The sequence below is a fragment of the Petaurus breviceps genome, unplaced genomic scaffold (assembly GCF_028583685.1).
Source record: "Petaurus breviceps papuanus isolate PSGF00001 unplaced genomic scaffold, PetGlider_PUasm1.0 90654, whole genome shotgun sequence".
Lineage (NCBI taxonomy): Eukaryota > Metazoa > Chordata > Mammalia > Diprotodontia > Petauridae > Petaurus > Petaurus breviceps.
This window is the reverse complement of record NW_027187301.1, coordinates 3,019,173-3,037,005: the sequence shown is the minus strand read 5'-3', so window position 1 is coordinate 3,037,005 and position 17,833 is coordinate 3,019,173. Positions and strand designations below refer to the sequence as shown.

Genomic DNA, 17,833 nt, shown 5'->3' with positions numbered 1-17,833 from the left:
GGATAGCACTTGATGATCACAAAGCATCCCCCAGATCATTATCCTCTTATTCTGGCCTCTCCTCTCTCTCCTCCCCTAGAATCTTTCTTTTTCTGCTCTATTCTGTTGTGACTTTGTCAATAACAGAGTGATAAGAAGAAGCCATATTTTCTTTCTTTTTTGTGCTTTTTATTCAGGGGGAGGGCAATTGGGGTTAAGTGACTTGCCCAAGGTCACATGGATAGTTTTTGTGTTAAATGTCTGAGGACAGATTTGAACTCAGGTCCTCCTGACTCCATGACCAGTGCTCTATTTACTGCACCACCTAACCGCCCCAGAAGTCATATTTTCTATTACTTCTAACCATCTTTTGCCATCAACATCATCATTATCATCATCATCAGAGGCCATGTGGCATCATGGATAAAGCATCAACCTCAGAGTCAGAAAAGGCCAGGCTCAGATCCTACATCTGCCAAATACTGCCTCATGATCCTGGGCAAGTCACATCAGCCCTCAGTTCTTTGGGCAGTTCTTTAAGTCAAAGAAGAGTAAAGAGCTCAGCCCAATACCTGGAAGGTAGTAGGCATTACAGAAATACTTATTCTCTTCCCTTCCTACACCCATCATGGGCATTCATAGAGGTTTCCATATGAAGAGTTCCCTTCACCAAGGCAATCATAGCTCTAGGCTCAATAATAAACACATTTATAGCAGCTTAAAGTCTGTAAAACTTTTTCATAACTTATCTTCTTTAATTCTGACAAAAGCCTTTGTGATATGGGTGCTGTTGTTATGCCCATTTTACAGATGAGGAAACTCAAGCTCAGAGGGGCTGAATGATTTTCCTAAATTAACAGACTCAGTAAACTTATAGTTGTTGTTGTTCAGTTGTTTTGTTCATAACTGACTCTTTGTGAGCCTTTTGGGGGGTTTTCTTGGCAAAGATGCTGGAGGGGTTTGCCATTTCTTTGTCCAGCTCATTTTATAGATAAGAAAACCAAGGCAAACAAGGTTAAATAACTTGCCCAGGATCACATAGCTAGTAAGTGTCAGAGGTCACAGTTGAACTTAGGTCTTCCTGACTCCAGGCCCAGTGCTTCATCCACTGTGCCAACTAGCCCCCAGTAAGTCTGCAAAATGGCATCCAAATCCAAAGGAAGCAGCTGGAAGGCAGGGGGAAAGCCCTAAATTTGAGTCAGACCTAGATGCCTTCCTAGTCCTTTGTAAACATGGTTCATCTCAATAAACCTTATCGTTGTTTCTATCCTTTTTTACTTACATGTAAAATGTGTTTTCACCACTGTAATAACCAAAAGGACATGTAAATTAAGCTGATTGTGGTGACTGCTTCCCAATGCTCAAAGTGAATCAGGTGGATTTTCTCTTTTCATTAGATTTTTTTACCTCACTTGCTTGACTTCTGAAAAAAAACTCTCTAGGTCTCATCTTCATTAATTGATTGAGGTCAATTTTTCCTTAATCTAGGATTGTTTAATCACTCTATATTATATCCTTTAGTTACCTAGCAGATTAAAGATTTCCATCAAGGCATAGGGGAGAAAGGACTAGATTTGAATCCTGGTTATCCTGCTTCATTATCTGTTTGACCTAAGGGCAAGTCAAGTAACCTCTCTGATCCTCCCCATCACCAGCTGTAAGATGGGGGTGGGGAGGATTGGATGAGATGCTCAGGAAGGTCCCTTAACATAACATAACATAAGCCATAACATAACATGAGATACTATGAGCCCCATACCTAGAGTTCTTTCCATTATACCATGCTATAATTGTTAACGAAGCCATTCACAGAAGGAAAGGGCAGGGGCCTGCAACATGTAGCAGAGGAAAGGAGAAAATAAAACTGAGATAGCAATTTAGTCACCCAGGTAACCATGTCAATCAGAGGAAAATATCACAGAGTGGGGAGGAGACTTGTGTAGGCCATAGGATAAAGCACCTGCGTTGCTTTTATGCTTTTCTTTCTGTTAGGGTATGAAATTTAAAAAGATGGAGGATTAAATGCAAGTTGGGTATTTCTACCTGTCTTTGAGAGAGTATTAAAAAATAATATACATGAAATATATATATATATATATATATACACAGCTTTATTTACTTGAGGTTAGTAACATACTTTATATGTTGTCTCATGTAATCTTTATAATAATCCCATGAGGAAGATGCTATTGTATAAAATATACCTATTTTGCAGGTAAGGAAAATGAGACTGAAAAAAACAGGTGACTTGCCCAGGGTCACACAGGTAGTTAGTGTATAAGGTAGAATTTGAACCTGGGTCTTCTTGATTCCAAGTCCAGTACTCTAATCACTGTACCACCTAGTTACCTAAATTCCCAGAGGAACTCATGGAATTTCAGAGCTCAAAGGGCAAGGTAAAGGACAATATTTAAAAGGATGTCAATGATGGATTTTAGGGCAAATACCTGAGTAAGGCTGTGATGTCTAGGAATGATAGGTCATGGAAACTGTGGCACTGTAAGCACTTCCCTCCCTCTTATAGCCAAAATGGTTTGAGACCTGCCACTATAAAAAGTTTGTCAGATATGAGCTCTTTTTGTGGCAAATGTTGAGTGCCCTTAAACATAAAACTAGTGAAGAGGGCCTTCACAAGAGGCTACCACCACTGAGGGACTGGCTCCCACAGCACCCCCTGAAGATAAAGGTGAGCCCCTCGTCAAGGTAGAGGACATGTCCCAGCCTTGACACCAATAATAAAAGCTGACCTGTGAACAAGGTAACTCTATACCCCAAGAGAGTTTGAGCTGACTTTCACAAGGCTACATGCCTTTGACATATAGAGTATTCTGCCTATGACAATGGGGTAACTAGGGAGGCCTGGGTTGCCTGGGACAAAAGGCCTCAGAAAAAAGAGATCTTATGAGAGAAACAGCAATCCTAGAGCTATCCATGGTCCTGAGAAAGTCTCAGCTTGTTGCCTCTGATCAATCTGCCTCTATCCGGCTTGGCTTACCTCTTACCTGTTTGCTTCTGGATAGCTTAAATTTCACTGGCTGTGCCTGTCTGATATTTCCTAATTCTTCCTTATCTTTAATATTTCTGACAGTATTCTGATAGAAATAGCCAATGACTAAGCATATAGCACCTCTCCAAGTCCTCTCTGCCTTTCGGGCTAAAGTTCCCAATCCACTCTAGAGTACTATTTAGCATCCCAAAAAGAGCACAGCACTGGAAAACACCAGAGGTTTCTGACCTTGAAAGAATAGGAGATAAGATAAGATTATAAAAATACTAACAATTCACAAGGAATTTTGTTGCTTTTTAAAAAAAATCCATTATATAATAGCTCACATTTATGTAATATTTTGGAGTTTACAAAGCATTTTTCTCACAATAACCCTGAGAGGTAGATAATGCAAGTATAATTAAGCTCCCTTTTAAAGTTGAAGAACCTGATACTCTGAGAGAGGAGGTGACTTCCCCACTCACACATCTAGTAAGGGGCAGAATCTAGATTAAAACCCAAGTCCCTTGACTCCATGGAGGTCCAATGCTCTCCCCTACCACACCATGCTTATTCTCCATTGAAGTGGTGTTACAACCCTGATTTGAGCTTCACTTTTGTACTTCTTTTTTCTTGCTTTAAATTGTCATTTATTTACCATATCCTTTCTATACAGTTTGAGTTTACTGAGATTTCTATTTTGGGGATTTTTTTAATCCTCAAATATTTACTGAGTACCTACTATATGCAGTATTTACAGGACCTTGTAACCTACTTATAGTTTATTTTATGTGGGAAAAGCAAAATTGCCTATAGAGTGGGACACCTTTAGAATCAAAGACTGTGATATAGTAGAAAGAGTAATAAATTCAAAATCAGAAGAAATGGATTCAAATCAGCATTTTTCTAGTACTGTGTCACTTCATCTCTCTGGGCCTCATTTTTCTATCAGATCTCTTTGAATTCTAAATCCTATGATCCTAAGAGATCAATGATTAAAAGAGACTTGTAAGACAAGTTTTAATTACCTAATAAAGAAACAGCAGCATGTAGTGTCCCCTAAATCAAATTAGGGTACACTCCAAAAATAATACCCCAATCCTTTAGAGGCTATTGATGAAGCTACTCAACTCTTCAGTTCATTAAAATGTCACAGCTGGAAGGAGCCTTAAAGTGTATCTCATCTAAACATATCTACCACCATTTTATAAAGGAAGAAATGGAGGACCAGAGGGGTAAAGGAACCCAACCAAGGTAGGAAGCAGTGTTAGAATTCAAATGTAGGTCTTCTGATTCCAACCCCAATGCTCCCTCCCCACCAGTAACCACACCATTCTAGATAGGTATGTATTTACGTGTATACAGATGGAATCCCATTGAAGGAAGAGACAGAAAACCCCATTTCTGAATATTTTTTTCTTTTTTCAAAATAAATCACTACAACTAAGATAAAAAATCTCAACTACTCCAAGCAGGTGTCTGTGCCACAAACATTTATACACATCTCTTTTTTTTAAAGTCAAAGGCATGTATCATAAAGTATTCACTCAATCTCTAGAGTTGTCATTTTCAGACCAGACAAAAAAAATGTACCCTTCTGAAGCACACCAATAACTTTGAAATTTCTACTCAAGCTCCCTTTCAAGCACATACTAAAGAGATGGAAGACTTTGGAGAAAAATTGATATCAATTCCTTGCAAAGGTATACTGTTTTTTACTCTTTCAATGACATTTGCCAACTATACTCCTACTATCCTAGCTGGATACATAGAGACAAGTATTTTCCCCTTTTTTATAGATGGGAAAAGAAATGCCTCATGTTCAAAAAATGAGAAGTTAGATTACTTTCCAAGTTAAAGAGCTAATTGGTGGTAAGTGGAACTAGAAACTAGGTCTTCTCATCCACCCTAGGGATGTTTTCAAAACCAATGATACCCAGACCTTGGCTCTGGAGTCATAAATGACTGCATACTGCTAACAATACAGCCCTTAGGCAAATCACTTAACCTCTGTGGGTCATGGTTTCCCCATCTGTAAGACATAGGATTTGGACTCCAAGACTCTTAAAGTATTTCCTAGATATGACATTTATGATTCTATGTACAACCTGCCACTCACCAAGCCCTCTAATTTCTGTGTTGAAACATTATTACACTAAACTCTAAATTGTACTATTATACTAGTATGCTATTATATTATATTAAATTTTGTTAGAACTTTATTCTAGACTCTACAGAACATACAGTAGTCATGTGGCTAATGGTCATTCAAAATGTGGCTTCTAGTCACACACCTGGGAGGGCCATGTTGCAACACAGTATAAAAATCAATAAAATTATAAGCCCAATAATGGTTTAAATGTCACTACCAAAAAAACCTTCTTAATACTGTATGGAAAATCCAGAAGAGAGGAATTGGCTGTCCTCCATCTCCCCTGAGGATGGAAGCAGAAAGCAAATAGGCTGAAACTATAATGAGACGGATTTAGTTTAGACATAAGAAAAAACTCAAGAGCTGTTAAGTGACCAAGAAGAGGAGGTAGAAAAATTTCCCTGCCTTAAGATTTTCATAAATGCTAAGTGAATTCAGCTGCTTGTGATGGATCCAGTACATTTTTTTTCTGGTGGCATGACCTTATGAAGTAAATCCCTTCATCTATGCTCCTGAATTCTTGCTTCCCAACTCATGAGGGACCTTGTCCCCATGCTTGTGTCCTTCCTCTTCATTTTTTTTTAATCTCTGTCTCCCTTGGCTCCTTCTACCCTCCTCCTTCAAACATGCACAGGTTTCTCCCTCTAGGAAAAAAAATCATATCACTCTTAAGCTACCTCAAACCTCCTTCCTATGTCTTTTTTTCTTGGACAGCCAAACATTTAAAAACAAGTGGTTTACGCTTGCAACTTCTTCACCCATACTCTACCCTACTGCCTTGCATTTTAGACACAGTCCCCAACCCTTGTATGCAACTGCTCTTTCCAAAGTCATTTATTTCAGTTCTCAAGAAGAAAAACTAATTAAGTATCAGTGGTTAGGACCATGGGAAAATTAATTTATAAAATATTATTTTAATATCCCATTTCACATTCTCCTTGTGCTTAAGTTACTAAGCCTATCTATATATCAGCTGCATCTACACAGTATGAATGGTTCTGTATTTCAGTTCTCCAGTTGGGGGGGGGGGGGCGGGAGACAGAGAGTGACAGAGAGAGGGAGACAGAGAGAGACAGAGACAGAGAGAGACAGAGAGAGAGACAGAGAGAGAGAGAGAGAAACTATAGTCTATTTTGATGTCTCTCCTTAGATCTATATAATCATTGCTAAGGCCTAAGGCCTACTGATTCTTCCCCAGTCTATCTTAAGGTCATTCTTCTCCTCCCTTCTTACCTCTCCTTTGCTAAAGAGTAGACAGTCACAGTTGCCAATCCCTGGGGAGCCCCTTTCCTCTCCTCTTCCCCCCTCTCAACACCATTTGTCACATCCAATTAGCCATCTGCCAGGCTCTGAGGCCTCCCTCTAGGCCCACTGTCCAGCTGCCAACTCCCACTCCCCCCAGACCCCCTAATAGACACCCATTGTGTCCCTAGGCTTGGGGGCAAGAATGCATAGGGCTGGGACTTGGGCCAAACTACCCCATGTCTTCCTGTCCCATTCTGGGGCCAGCCTGCCAAGAGCCTAAAAATGATGTCCTACTGTTACACCCCCTCCAAAATGTACAATATTAAAAAGCTCTGCCTTTCCTCCTCTGTAAAATGAGTGGTTTAGACAGGGTGGTCCTGAGGTTGCTTCTATGTCTAACAACCTATGTTTCAAGGGCTCTGCCTGGATTGAGATACACAAACTGACCAGACACTACACTTAAAAGAGGAAGTCCAGGCAGGAATCCTATAGCTTCTATCACAGGAGAACTGCTCTGTTCTGTCACCTTTTCTTCTTCCCATGTCAGCTTTCACATAATTCACCCATCAGTGGCCCCAGTCTCCAGTGAATCTCCCCAAGCAAAAATGAATTTTGTCTCTCAAGGAATCTCTATCAGTTTATACAATCCGGCACTTCTCACCTGAGTTTGCCTCTGAAACAGGGGGAAGTGGCTGCTATCTAGGATCCCAAAAGAAGAGACCCACCAGGATATGCATTTTACATTTAAAATGCAAATGAATTGAAAATGATGAACCAAGAGATTTTTTTTAGTTGTGATCCAAATGGATATATAGATATTGAAAATTATAAGAACATATGTACTATTATGTAGAATTAATATTGCTATATTGTGATATAATAAATTGTGTTTATATTATGTGTTAACTTAATTAATATTAATCATATGTTGTAACATATCTTCTTGACCAAATTTGCAATTTCCGGAGCAGCTAGGTGGCCCAGTGAATAGAGCAGTGGCCCTGGAGTCAGGAGGACCTGAGTTCAAACCTGACCTCAGACACTTAACACTTACTAGCTGTGTGACCTTGGGCAAGTCACTTAACCCCAATTGCCCGGCCTTCCCTCCTCCGAAAAAAAAAACCAAATTTGCAACTTCGCTGGTCCAGGAATCACCCAGTGAGGAAACTCCCTCTCCCAACACAGACAGCTTCTCAACAATATCTAATCTTAAAGAGTTCCCAGACCAGCCAACTGAAATTGGCTTGTTTAGAGTACTGAAAGGCTAAAGCAACCTTCCCAGCGTCACTCAACCAGCATAGGTCAGAGGCAAGAGTTGAATGTACATCTGTTTGACTTTGAACCTAAGCTCTTTATCTAATACACCAGAACTTGTTAACCTCTTTGGTATCATGGGCCCCTTTGGCAGTCCTGAAAAGACTATGGAGCCCTCCTCAGACTCACATTTTTAAATGCATAAAATAAAATACATAGTATTTTAATATACAAGGGAAACCAAATATGTATTAAATATAATTATCAAAATACTTTTAAAACAAGGTCATAGATCCCAGATTACGAACCCACAACTCGTGAAATGAAACTCTTAGAGAGGCATTGTTTGTGGCACCAAGTCAATTAAACATCAGGATTATTCATATGTAGGTGCATTGAGAGAGACAGAAAAATGGAAAATGGCATAGATCTCACCGTCAAAGAACTTACAGTCCAGTAGGGCCATAAGACAAGTCCACCACTAACTATTGTACAAATATAAATGTGATTAGTGCATAGAAGTCAACCAGGGAAAAATCAATGCAAGAGCATTTCTAGCTTGTGGCATCAGCCACAAGCCCTGACTATACAACTCTATCCCCAATCTCTCTCTTCCCTATCATTTCCCTGATACATCCACCCCACCATTCTTCCAAGCACTCATACTGTAATTCAATATCTGAGTATCTCAGATGTCAATGTTGCTGGGCCTTCTCACTTGAGCTGTGAGATTTTAATCAAACCAAAAGCCTGAAATATATTTTCCCTTAGGCCTAGAGCTTCCTTTCTGCCCTGCAGGCATGATGTTGCTCTGCTTCAGAGGCCAGTCTGTGGCTATGGGCTATGGATATTCCCAAGATCCAGAGTCAGTCTCTTCCCCCTCCTGTCCCAGAGCCTAGCTTTATCAATCTCCCATGGCCAAAATGTGCCATCATTTCCTTTTAAATCAGAAAAGGATCTCAGCAATCATTTAGAAAGAATTATACCTATGGTGAAGTGGCCAGAGTATTATTCCAAACACCTACCTTGGGAAAGAGGATTGATTAACTTCCTCTCCACTGTGGTCCAAAGCCTGCCATCTTCATACTTTCTGCTTCATGGTCCTCCACTATCTCCTACCCTGTCACTCCACAACCAAATTTGTCACAACTGTCAGAATTTCTAGTTACAGCTCTGTATCAGGCCAATCCTTCTCAATTTACATTTGTTACATTACTCTTGAGTTTTCAGGTACTCCCTCTTCCTTGAAGTTTCCCATGAACCAATGAGTTGAAAGCTTTCTCTCCCCATTTATATTTTCCTGAAGCACTTTGTCCCATAATCTCCTTTGCTCTCTCATCTACCCAACCTGGCATAATAGTAATCCATGTATCTGTCAAAGCATCTCTCCCCTGCCAGTTGAATCCAAGCTTCTTGAAGAAGGGGTTTTTGTCATTTTTCTTAAATTGTTTTATCTTCTAGACCTAGTACAATGCCCTGAACACATTTCAATACTTCAAGCATCTGCGAGTCCATTAGTAGAAGCATCCCCTCCATGGTCATGGATCAGATTGCTATGCCTCTATAATGGGGTTCTGAACCTGGGACCCATGAACTTGGATAGATACAGAGAGTAAGAGAGAGAGAGAGAGAGAGAGAGAGAGAGAGAGAGAGAGAGAGAGAGGAGAGAGAGGGGAGAGAGAGAGAAAGAGAGAGAAAGGAGAGAGAGAGAGGAGAGAGAGATTTATGTGTATATATACATATTTGTATGTATATATACACATTATAATATATATGCCTACATATTGATAACCACTTCAAGAGAATTGGTTTCCTTTGTAATCTTACTTTATGCATTTAATAGCATTATTCTGAGAAGGGAGTCTATCCATAGGCTTCACCAAATTGTCAAAGGGGTCCTTGATGCCAAAAAAATAATAATAATAAAGTTAAGAAGACCCATCTTATAGAGTCATTCCTGTAGAAAAAATCCATTCCCCTGGAAACCAATTTAGTGATGAGGAAATTTAGATGGACTGGTACTTAGATGAAATATGAGAAATCCATCACCACCCATACTGAAAGCCTTTCCAGACTGGCAGGACTAGAGTTTATACATCAAAGGCAAAGCCTTCAACAACCCAAGGTTGCTTCATGCCACAATAAAGCACTATAGTAGAGTTTTAGCCTTTCACCTAGTAGGTGTTTAACATATTAGTTGATTTGAATTGGATGAAGAAACTGAGGTCCAGAGAGGTAAAAGGACTTGATTGAAGTTACATAGCTAGTTAATGAAGAGATACAACTTGGAAGCAGATCTCTGGACTCCAAGACTTTATTCCTCTCCTTCCAGCTTTAGTGATTTATGGGTCCAGTTCTAGCTCCATTACCCAGGAGCTTTCAGGTAGAAAGAGGTCCCAAAGACCCAAATGCAAACTACAGAAGAGCCTTTCCCCCTCAGCCCTCTTGCCTACCATTCCTACAATCCATCGCACAAAGAAGCCATATCCATCAAAACCCAGAGATTCTTTGAGGGGTTTGTCATGCATTAATTTGATGAGTAAGTACTAAGAATTCTGCAATTCAACTAAGGAACTACAATTTATGAGTTGAAAGACAGCATCAGGAAGACGCAGGTGGCAATCCCATCTCTGGCCCATTCTGGCTGTGGGATTATGGGAAAGTCACTTCTCCTCCTCCTGTGCCCTGTGCACACTCTCTTCATAAGTTACGGGTGAGTTGCTGATCTGAATCCATGGAAGGGGTTTCTATGCCAGGAACTCCTTATTTGTGTAGAATCACAGATGTAAAGAAACAAAAACAATTCAAAGAACTACTCCAGCCTTGAAAAGGGCTCTCTAGCTTAGTTTACTAAGTCTGCCTGCACAGGTCACACAAGACTGACCAAAGAGGACTGATATGGTTGCTTTTATAGTAGTAGGTGAAGAATGTGATTTTGGATAGCTTCCTTCTTGGATCAGAATAGACCTTAACTCCCAAAATTATAATAAATAATAAAAAGATTAAACTTCACAATTAAATAATATTGTTCTTCCAAGAATTCCAGAAAACTTACAGGTAGGGGTGGGGAGGGAAGGACATAAGTATTTATATAGTACCTACTACATCATGCATAGTGCTAAGTACTTTTTTAAATTTTTTTTGGAGGGGGAAAAGCAGGGGTATTGGGGTTAAGTGACTTACCCAAGGTCACATATGTAATAACTGTTAAGTGTATGAATCCAGATTTGAACTCAGGTCCTGCTGACTCCAGAGTCAGTGCTCTATTCACTGTACCAACTAGCCGCCCCCATGCTACGTACCACAACAACTCTGTACTGTATGTATTATTATCCCCATTTTACAGTTGAGGAAACAGAGGTAAACAGAAATTAAGTGATTTGTCCCAGGTTATACAACTAGTTAGTGTCTGTGGTTAGGATTTGAACTCAGGTCTATCCTGATTCCAGACCCAGCTTTCTAACCACTGTACCACCTAGCTGCCTTTTATGTGAAAGGAAAAGGAAAAGGGGGCGATACCTTTCAGGGTAAAATAAGTAATATATGTCTCAGGACTCCAGAACACAAGGCAGTTTTCAACCAGCCACTCAATCAATATGTATTAAGTGTCTGATTTGCACCAGATACTGTGGTAGGCACATCCAGTGATTCCAGATGACTCCAGAGGAGAAAGTGAGGCTGGTGACTTTGTATAGCCCTCCCTCACTTAAATCCAAGATGTCACAGAATCATCTCCCTGATGTCATGGTCCAACAACCACAACATTACTAGGTACTTGGGAATACAAAGACAAAAATAAAACAGTCCCTGCCCTCAAGGAGCCTACATTCTATTCTGTTAAAGTGTTCGGACCATTAATACTCCTTACCTACCTAGAAGAACACAAATGATATCATTTACCCAGGCATGTGTACCACCTTTGCCCTCTAAGAAAATCCTCCTGGGGTTCTGTGGGGCAGTATAAGGGCAAGGGACTGGAGACCAGAGATCTGCCATGAACTATTGGTTACTTTGGGCAACCCACCAGACTTCTCTGATGTCACCATGTGGAAAGTGACAGGGTTGGACTACATGATGCCTAAGAAGTCACCATCCAGATTTCAAATTCCATGGTTCTACATTCCTTGGCCAGTCATCCCAGACAGGAGTGGCAGTCCTAAAACTTTTTAACTGGCAACGAGACACTTTGTACTGAGACCTTGGGGGCAGGAGGGAAAGGGACAAAGCCATCCCTCCCCAGTCCTCATTAATAGGTTGTTGGTAGCATTGGTCACCCTATCCACAAAATAAGAGCCTTGCCTACAATCCTTCCCTCTTTGCATCTCCCAATCGATCCCACCATCCTCCCAGCTGAAACTCTGTTCCTTCACTCCTTGGCAGACAGAGGATTTCAAGTACTTGTATTGATCCATCAGTCTTGTGACTGTCAATCACTTCCAAGTTGCTTAGCTGCCAGTCATTCACATACAAAAGCATGGCAGAAGGAGTCTGAATGGCAGCAGGTGGGAAAAGTAAAAAGGAAATAATGTATTATACCCACCTGGGGCAGGGCAGAAGTGTGGGCTCCATCCCTACCATATAGGGGAGACCCCTCCACAGCTCAGTAACCTCAGCCACTTGAAGGATGAATGACCTACCTGAAAGTCTGTACTTTTTCTGGGACAGTTCTGTGAAGGGCATCCCACTTTGGGTCCCCGCCCCTGTCTGGTGCTCTGCATGCATCATTGTTAGTCCTTAGTTCTCAAAGAGGACTGTGACATCAAGGAAGTGATGCCATGACATACAAGTGAATTGGATTCAAGTGAGGCAGGATTATGCAAAATCACCAGCCTCACTTTTTTCTCTGGAGTCATCTGGGTCTAGTAGCAAGATACAGATCAGGATAACTGGATATGGCCCCAGATGCACTGAGAGACCTTGAGCTTGTCAAGATAAGGTCTTAGATACATGATGAATGCTATTGATTCTCTGCTATTAAAGAAAATAAGCTATCCCTAGTCTTCCTTAGCCTGTCCTACATCCCAGGGACTCCACAAAGAAGGAAGAAAGGGGGAGACAATAAGACTCTTAATAAACACCTATTACATGCCAGGAACTATGCTAAGTGCTTTACAAATATTCTATCATTTGATCTCATTTGATCCTTACAACCCCAGGAGGTATATGTTCTTATAACCCCCACTTTAGAGTTGAGGAAACTCAGGCAGACAGAAGTTAAGTGACTTGCCCAGGGTCACACAGCTAGTAAGTGTTTGAGGCAGTATTTGAACTCAGGTTCTCTTGATTCTGATCCCAGTACTCTCCCTCTGTGCCACCCTATATTTACCAGAGTTCCAACCTAGCATCGCAGAGTGTCAGGGGCTCCCTTTTACTTTTTTCAGGAAGAGGGGACAGTGGGGAGGTACCCAAAACCTATGTATTCATGAGTGTTTAGAGGTCCTGGTGTTGAAATTTTCTCCACTAGTTTAGATCCACAGCTTTGTGACTTACAGTCTTAGAATATTTGCCTGGTACACAGAGAAATAAAGCAACTTACCTGTGGCCACACATGTAGCATGTGTCACCCTGGGAGGACTTGAACTTCATCATCATGAGCCCCAAGTTGGCCCTCTAGTTGTCAAATATATTGTCTCTCTCCTTCTCACAAGAGGTGCTCAGACATAAACTAGATAGCGACTTGTTGAGTCTGAGATACAGCATGGGCTAGCACTGAATTTGAAGTCAGAAGGACCCGAGTTCAAATCCCGCCTCAGACACTTACTAGTTGTGTGACCCTGAGCAAGTCACTTAACTTTTCTCTGCCTCAGTGTCCTCATCTATGAGAACAATTAGATTCAATTACCTCTAAGGTCCCTTTCACCTCTAAATCTATGGTCCTGTGTCGAAAAGGGGATTCTTGGCCAGATGTGGGTTGAATGATATGGTCTTTTCCTAGTAATATTCTGAGATGTGGCCAGGCAAGTGCTATCCCCTCCTTTAGGCTAAAGCACCACATTTGATCTTAAAGATCTGATTTGATCTTAAAGAGACTGAGGTCTCTTATCCCAGACAGAAATCCCCACCTACAACATCCCAGACAGGTGGTTATCCAGCCTTTGTTTGAATATTTGTTCATTCATAGAATTACAGACTCCAGGGACCAAAGGAAATCTGAAAGGGCATTTAATCTGGTTTTCTGCCTCTAGGCAGGGTCAATTCTACCCTACTATCCAGCTTGCTGAATTCATCTGTCCTGGTGTAATTTTTTAATGTGTAGAGATCAGGGAGGACTTTTGTGTCCCTAGTCTATATTCCTCATGCTGTGACCTCAACCCTCTTGTCCCCTTCTAAAACTAGGTCCACCATCCGCTGAACAAACCACATCCCCTCATTCCCCAAAGTTCTGTCTGCAGAGTCCGGAAAGGAAAGGGCTAATAACAGCTACTCCCTTTCAAATGTTAGTGATTTCAAAATAATGATACGTTACAGGTAGATGGCAATTAACAGTTTACAAAGCATTTTTGTATCTGTTCTCTCACTTGAGCTTCACACTGGCTCTATGAGGAAAGCAAGGGCTGCTGTTATTATTTTCATTTGTTTGTACAGGTAACAAAACTGACACTTCATGGAGGTGAGGAGACTTTCCTGAGATGACACAAACAATGAACAGGGAGGGCATGATCCAAATCTAGGCTCGGTGCCATTTCTCCTACACAGCTTGCCTTTACATTTGGGCTTAGCTAACAATTGTACAAGTACAAAAGATTGATGCAGTCTTCATGAAACCCCTTTCCTAGTAACTGCTTTGAAGATCATCAGCTCAAGTAGTAGTATCATCATCTTACAGAAAGGGAAACTAAGGCTTAGAGAAGTCTAATCAATAACTTTCCCAAGGTACCACAAGAAAGCAGCAGATTGGGGCGGCCAGGTAGCACAGCGAGTTAGAGCACTGACTCCAGTATCAGGATGACCTGGGGATCAAATCCAGGCTCAGATACTTAGCACCACACCCAGAAATAACTGGCCGTGTAACCTTGAGCAAGTTACTTAACCCTGGTTGCTTTGGAAGGAAGGAAGGAAGGAAGGAAGGAAGGAAGGAAGGAAGGAAGGAAGGAAGGAAGGAAGGAAGAAAACAGCAGATTTAGGTTTTAAACTCATTGTACTGCCCTGCCTCTCAAAAGAGGTGATAGAAATATTGAATAACCCCATGCCTTATGACAAAATTACAAGGCCTTTTGCGTGTAAATACTCCAAAGGCTTCTTCCCTAAGGACTATGACCCAGTACCAAACTTTCATTCTGCCTCAGGGAATTTCTGTTAGATATGCAGGGATGGAAGACAGGAACACGTGGAAACATTATATTCAAGATTTTAAGTTTACATTTTGAAACATGAAAAATAAATATCAAAAATATTCCTTTTGGGGGCAACTAGGTAGGATAGCAAATAGAGCACTAGCCCTGCATTCAGGAAGACCTGAGTTCAAATCCATTCTCAGACACTTAGAATCTGTGTGATCCTGGGTAAGTCATTTAACCCAGATTGCCTCCAAAAAAAAAAAAAGACTCCCATTACTTGTGGACAAACTAAGCTAGGAAGAAGTCCTCATTTTTCCATGCCACCCTCTCCCTCCCAATACTTGAATGGCATTTACTTATTACTCAGTGTTACATCCCTCTTTGATTTCTGCTGTTATTCTGGGATCTCCTTTTTCTGTGGCAAAGACACGACTCACTGCTGTTTCATCCACCCTGACCGGTAGTACCCCCTGGTAGGAGGAAGGTGAGGAGTGATAATGGGAATTCAACTTAACAAGTATTCCTTGAGCAGCTGGTATCAGTTGAGCATGGGGAGGCTATAAAATGTGGTCTCTGCCCTCAAGGGGCTTAGGATCCTGCTGAGGAGATGAGATACATCTACTTGAAAAGCTAAAATAACAGCACAAAAAAAAGAGTAATGACAATTCTTTTATTTTCTCCTCCTGCTTCTCTGACAATTCCTTCTCTGCATCCTGTGACAGTGTCTCATCCTCTTTCCACTACATTAGCGTGGATCTCCTTTCTCCCCACCCCCATTAATAGGGTCTCTGTTGCCTTTCTAATCACTTTTTTCTGGTTTTATCACTTTATTTTTCTCTATTTTATGTTTCAGTTATTCCTTATTTATAAGTTTGTCTAGGCTAAAGACCTTGTTCCATTTATTTTGTAAACACCATAGCACCTAGTAGATGGCTGCGTACATAATAGGTGCCCTCCCCTCAAAAATACCTGTTGATTACCTGTTTTCCTCTCTTGCCCATCCTCACTAATCAAAGAAAACTATTCTGACACACCTCCCCTGAACTAGAAACAAATGACATACAGGAAAATGCTCTTCAGAGATCCATCCATTTAACAAGGCCATGGGCTAAGATGGTTAGGAATGGGGAGGGAATTGATAAGGAGTTCAAAGATTGGACCCATCACTTTGGATCAGCTAGTGCATCCTCCCCAGAATGGGAAAGAAGTAGTTAGAAGCAGAGCTCAATAATAGGGCTGAAGGAGAAATAAGTGTTCTCCTCCAAGTCAGAGATGTATAGGCCTGTGCCATGTACAAGTGGCAGCCAAGATATACCACGGGCTTGTAAATTATCATCTAAGCACTGATTACAGGAAATGTATCCAAAGAAGTTAGCCCTGTTGCTACGGATTCAAAAATGTTTTTGAGGTAACGAAAACTAAACCCCATGCAATTATAATGACTAGACTTGGTCTCAGAGAGGAGATAAGGATTAAATGCACCTCTTGCTTCTTTTCAGAGGTGATGGACTATGGGTGTGGAATCTGACTTCATTGATGCTCTGGCTAGTTTAGCCAAGCTAGTTTTCTTTCTTTTGCTTTTTTGTTTTTTGTCACAAGGTCTGGCTCTCTGGGGAGCCAAGAGAAGAGACATATACTTGGAAATGAAAATGATGCAAAATCAAAAGATACCAGTAAAAATTTTAATTTGTTAAAAGAATGTTTTAGGATTTCTTTTGATCTTTCATTGGGAAACACTTTAATGTTGTATGGGGTGAGGTTCAAAGTACCTCAGGCTCCTAGGCTCTTAGACTTAGAGCTGAAAAGGACATTGTAGGTCATGGGGTCTAACCCCATCATTTTATAGATGAGGAAACTTAGTGGTTAAGTAACTTGCCCAGGTATGGAGACAGGGGTGGAATTTCCTATGGATGAGGATGGTGATCAGCCTTCAGAAGATGACAGAACAGCTGGGGGAAGGGAAGGTGAAGCATACACAGAGGGCAGGTTTTAAACAAAGTCAGTCACAGACAGAATGCCCCTTCCCCAAACCTTCCTCTTAAGCTGCACTTCTTTGCCTCATTTATACTTTAAGTATTTACTCCTTCCTTGACTACTTCCAAATATAAGTCAAACCCAGGTTTCCCAAAAGGGATTAAGAGGAAAAGTCCCATAGGGACTTCATTAGACTGAATCTGACCCCAGGCTGCTGTTTACTGTGATCTGGGCAGGACCAGTATTACTAGAATGTAGCCAGCATGATATGATCTGAAGAACCCCAGAAAAGATGAAACATTAAATAATTATGAGCCATTATTACCTTTAACATGATGTCAATTAGTTTATTGGGGATTAAGAGAGCTCTGAAGGAAAAATTTCTGGGTGATTGACTGGTCTAAATAAACAGGTGACTACAATGACTGAGAAGGGAACTACATAGACGAGGGGTTCTATGAGAATGAGATCCCTAGATTAGTTTGTTGGGGGTTGGGGTTAAGGAGGAAGGGTAAAAGTTTAAAAAAGGGGGGGGGGCTCAGAGGTGTAAACTATCTTTCCTCACTTCACAATTTGCCTTGGACCTGAGAAAGGAAGAAGGGGAGGGATCTCTGGGGAGGCACTCCAAGCAGATGAAGCCTTCCCCTCCCTGAGATTCCACACAGGTCAACTTTCCTGCTCCTTTTTAGAATTCATGCTTGCTTGGGGGATGGGGAGAGAAGAGTTTGAGGGGAGAGAGAGACTTCACCCTGGGAAACAGACTTAAATGGAGGAGAATCTCATCTCTTTCATCTGGGTCTGGGGAGCTATCCAAATATAAGGGGTCTCCTGGCTGCTTGCACTCTTGCCCAGTCACAGAACATATGGTTGGTCACTGCCTCCAAAGTCACATGTTCTAATGACAATTCTCCCACCTCCTTCCCAAGTGATGACCCAGGGGGCAAAGCAGGGGGGTTGGAAACAGAT

The 17,833-nt window shown here is 41.2% G+C and overlaps 1 protein-coding gene across 4 annotated transcripts in view; it reads right to left on the bottom strand.

The window, feature by feature from the left end:
* KALRN (kalirin RhoGEF kinase) overlaps positions 1 to 17,833 on the bottom strand; it is a 982,696-nt gene that overhangs the window by 963,755 nt on the left and 1,108 nt on the right. The gene's annotated exons all lie outside the window — the stretch shown is intronic.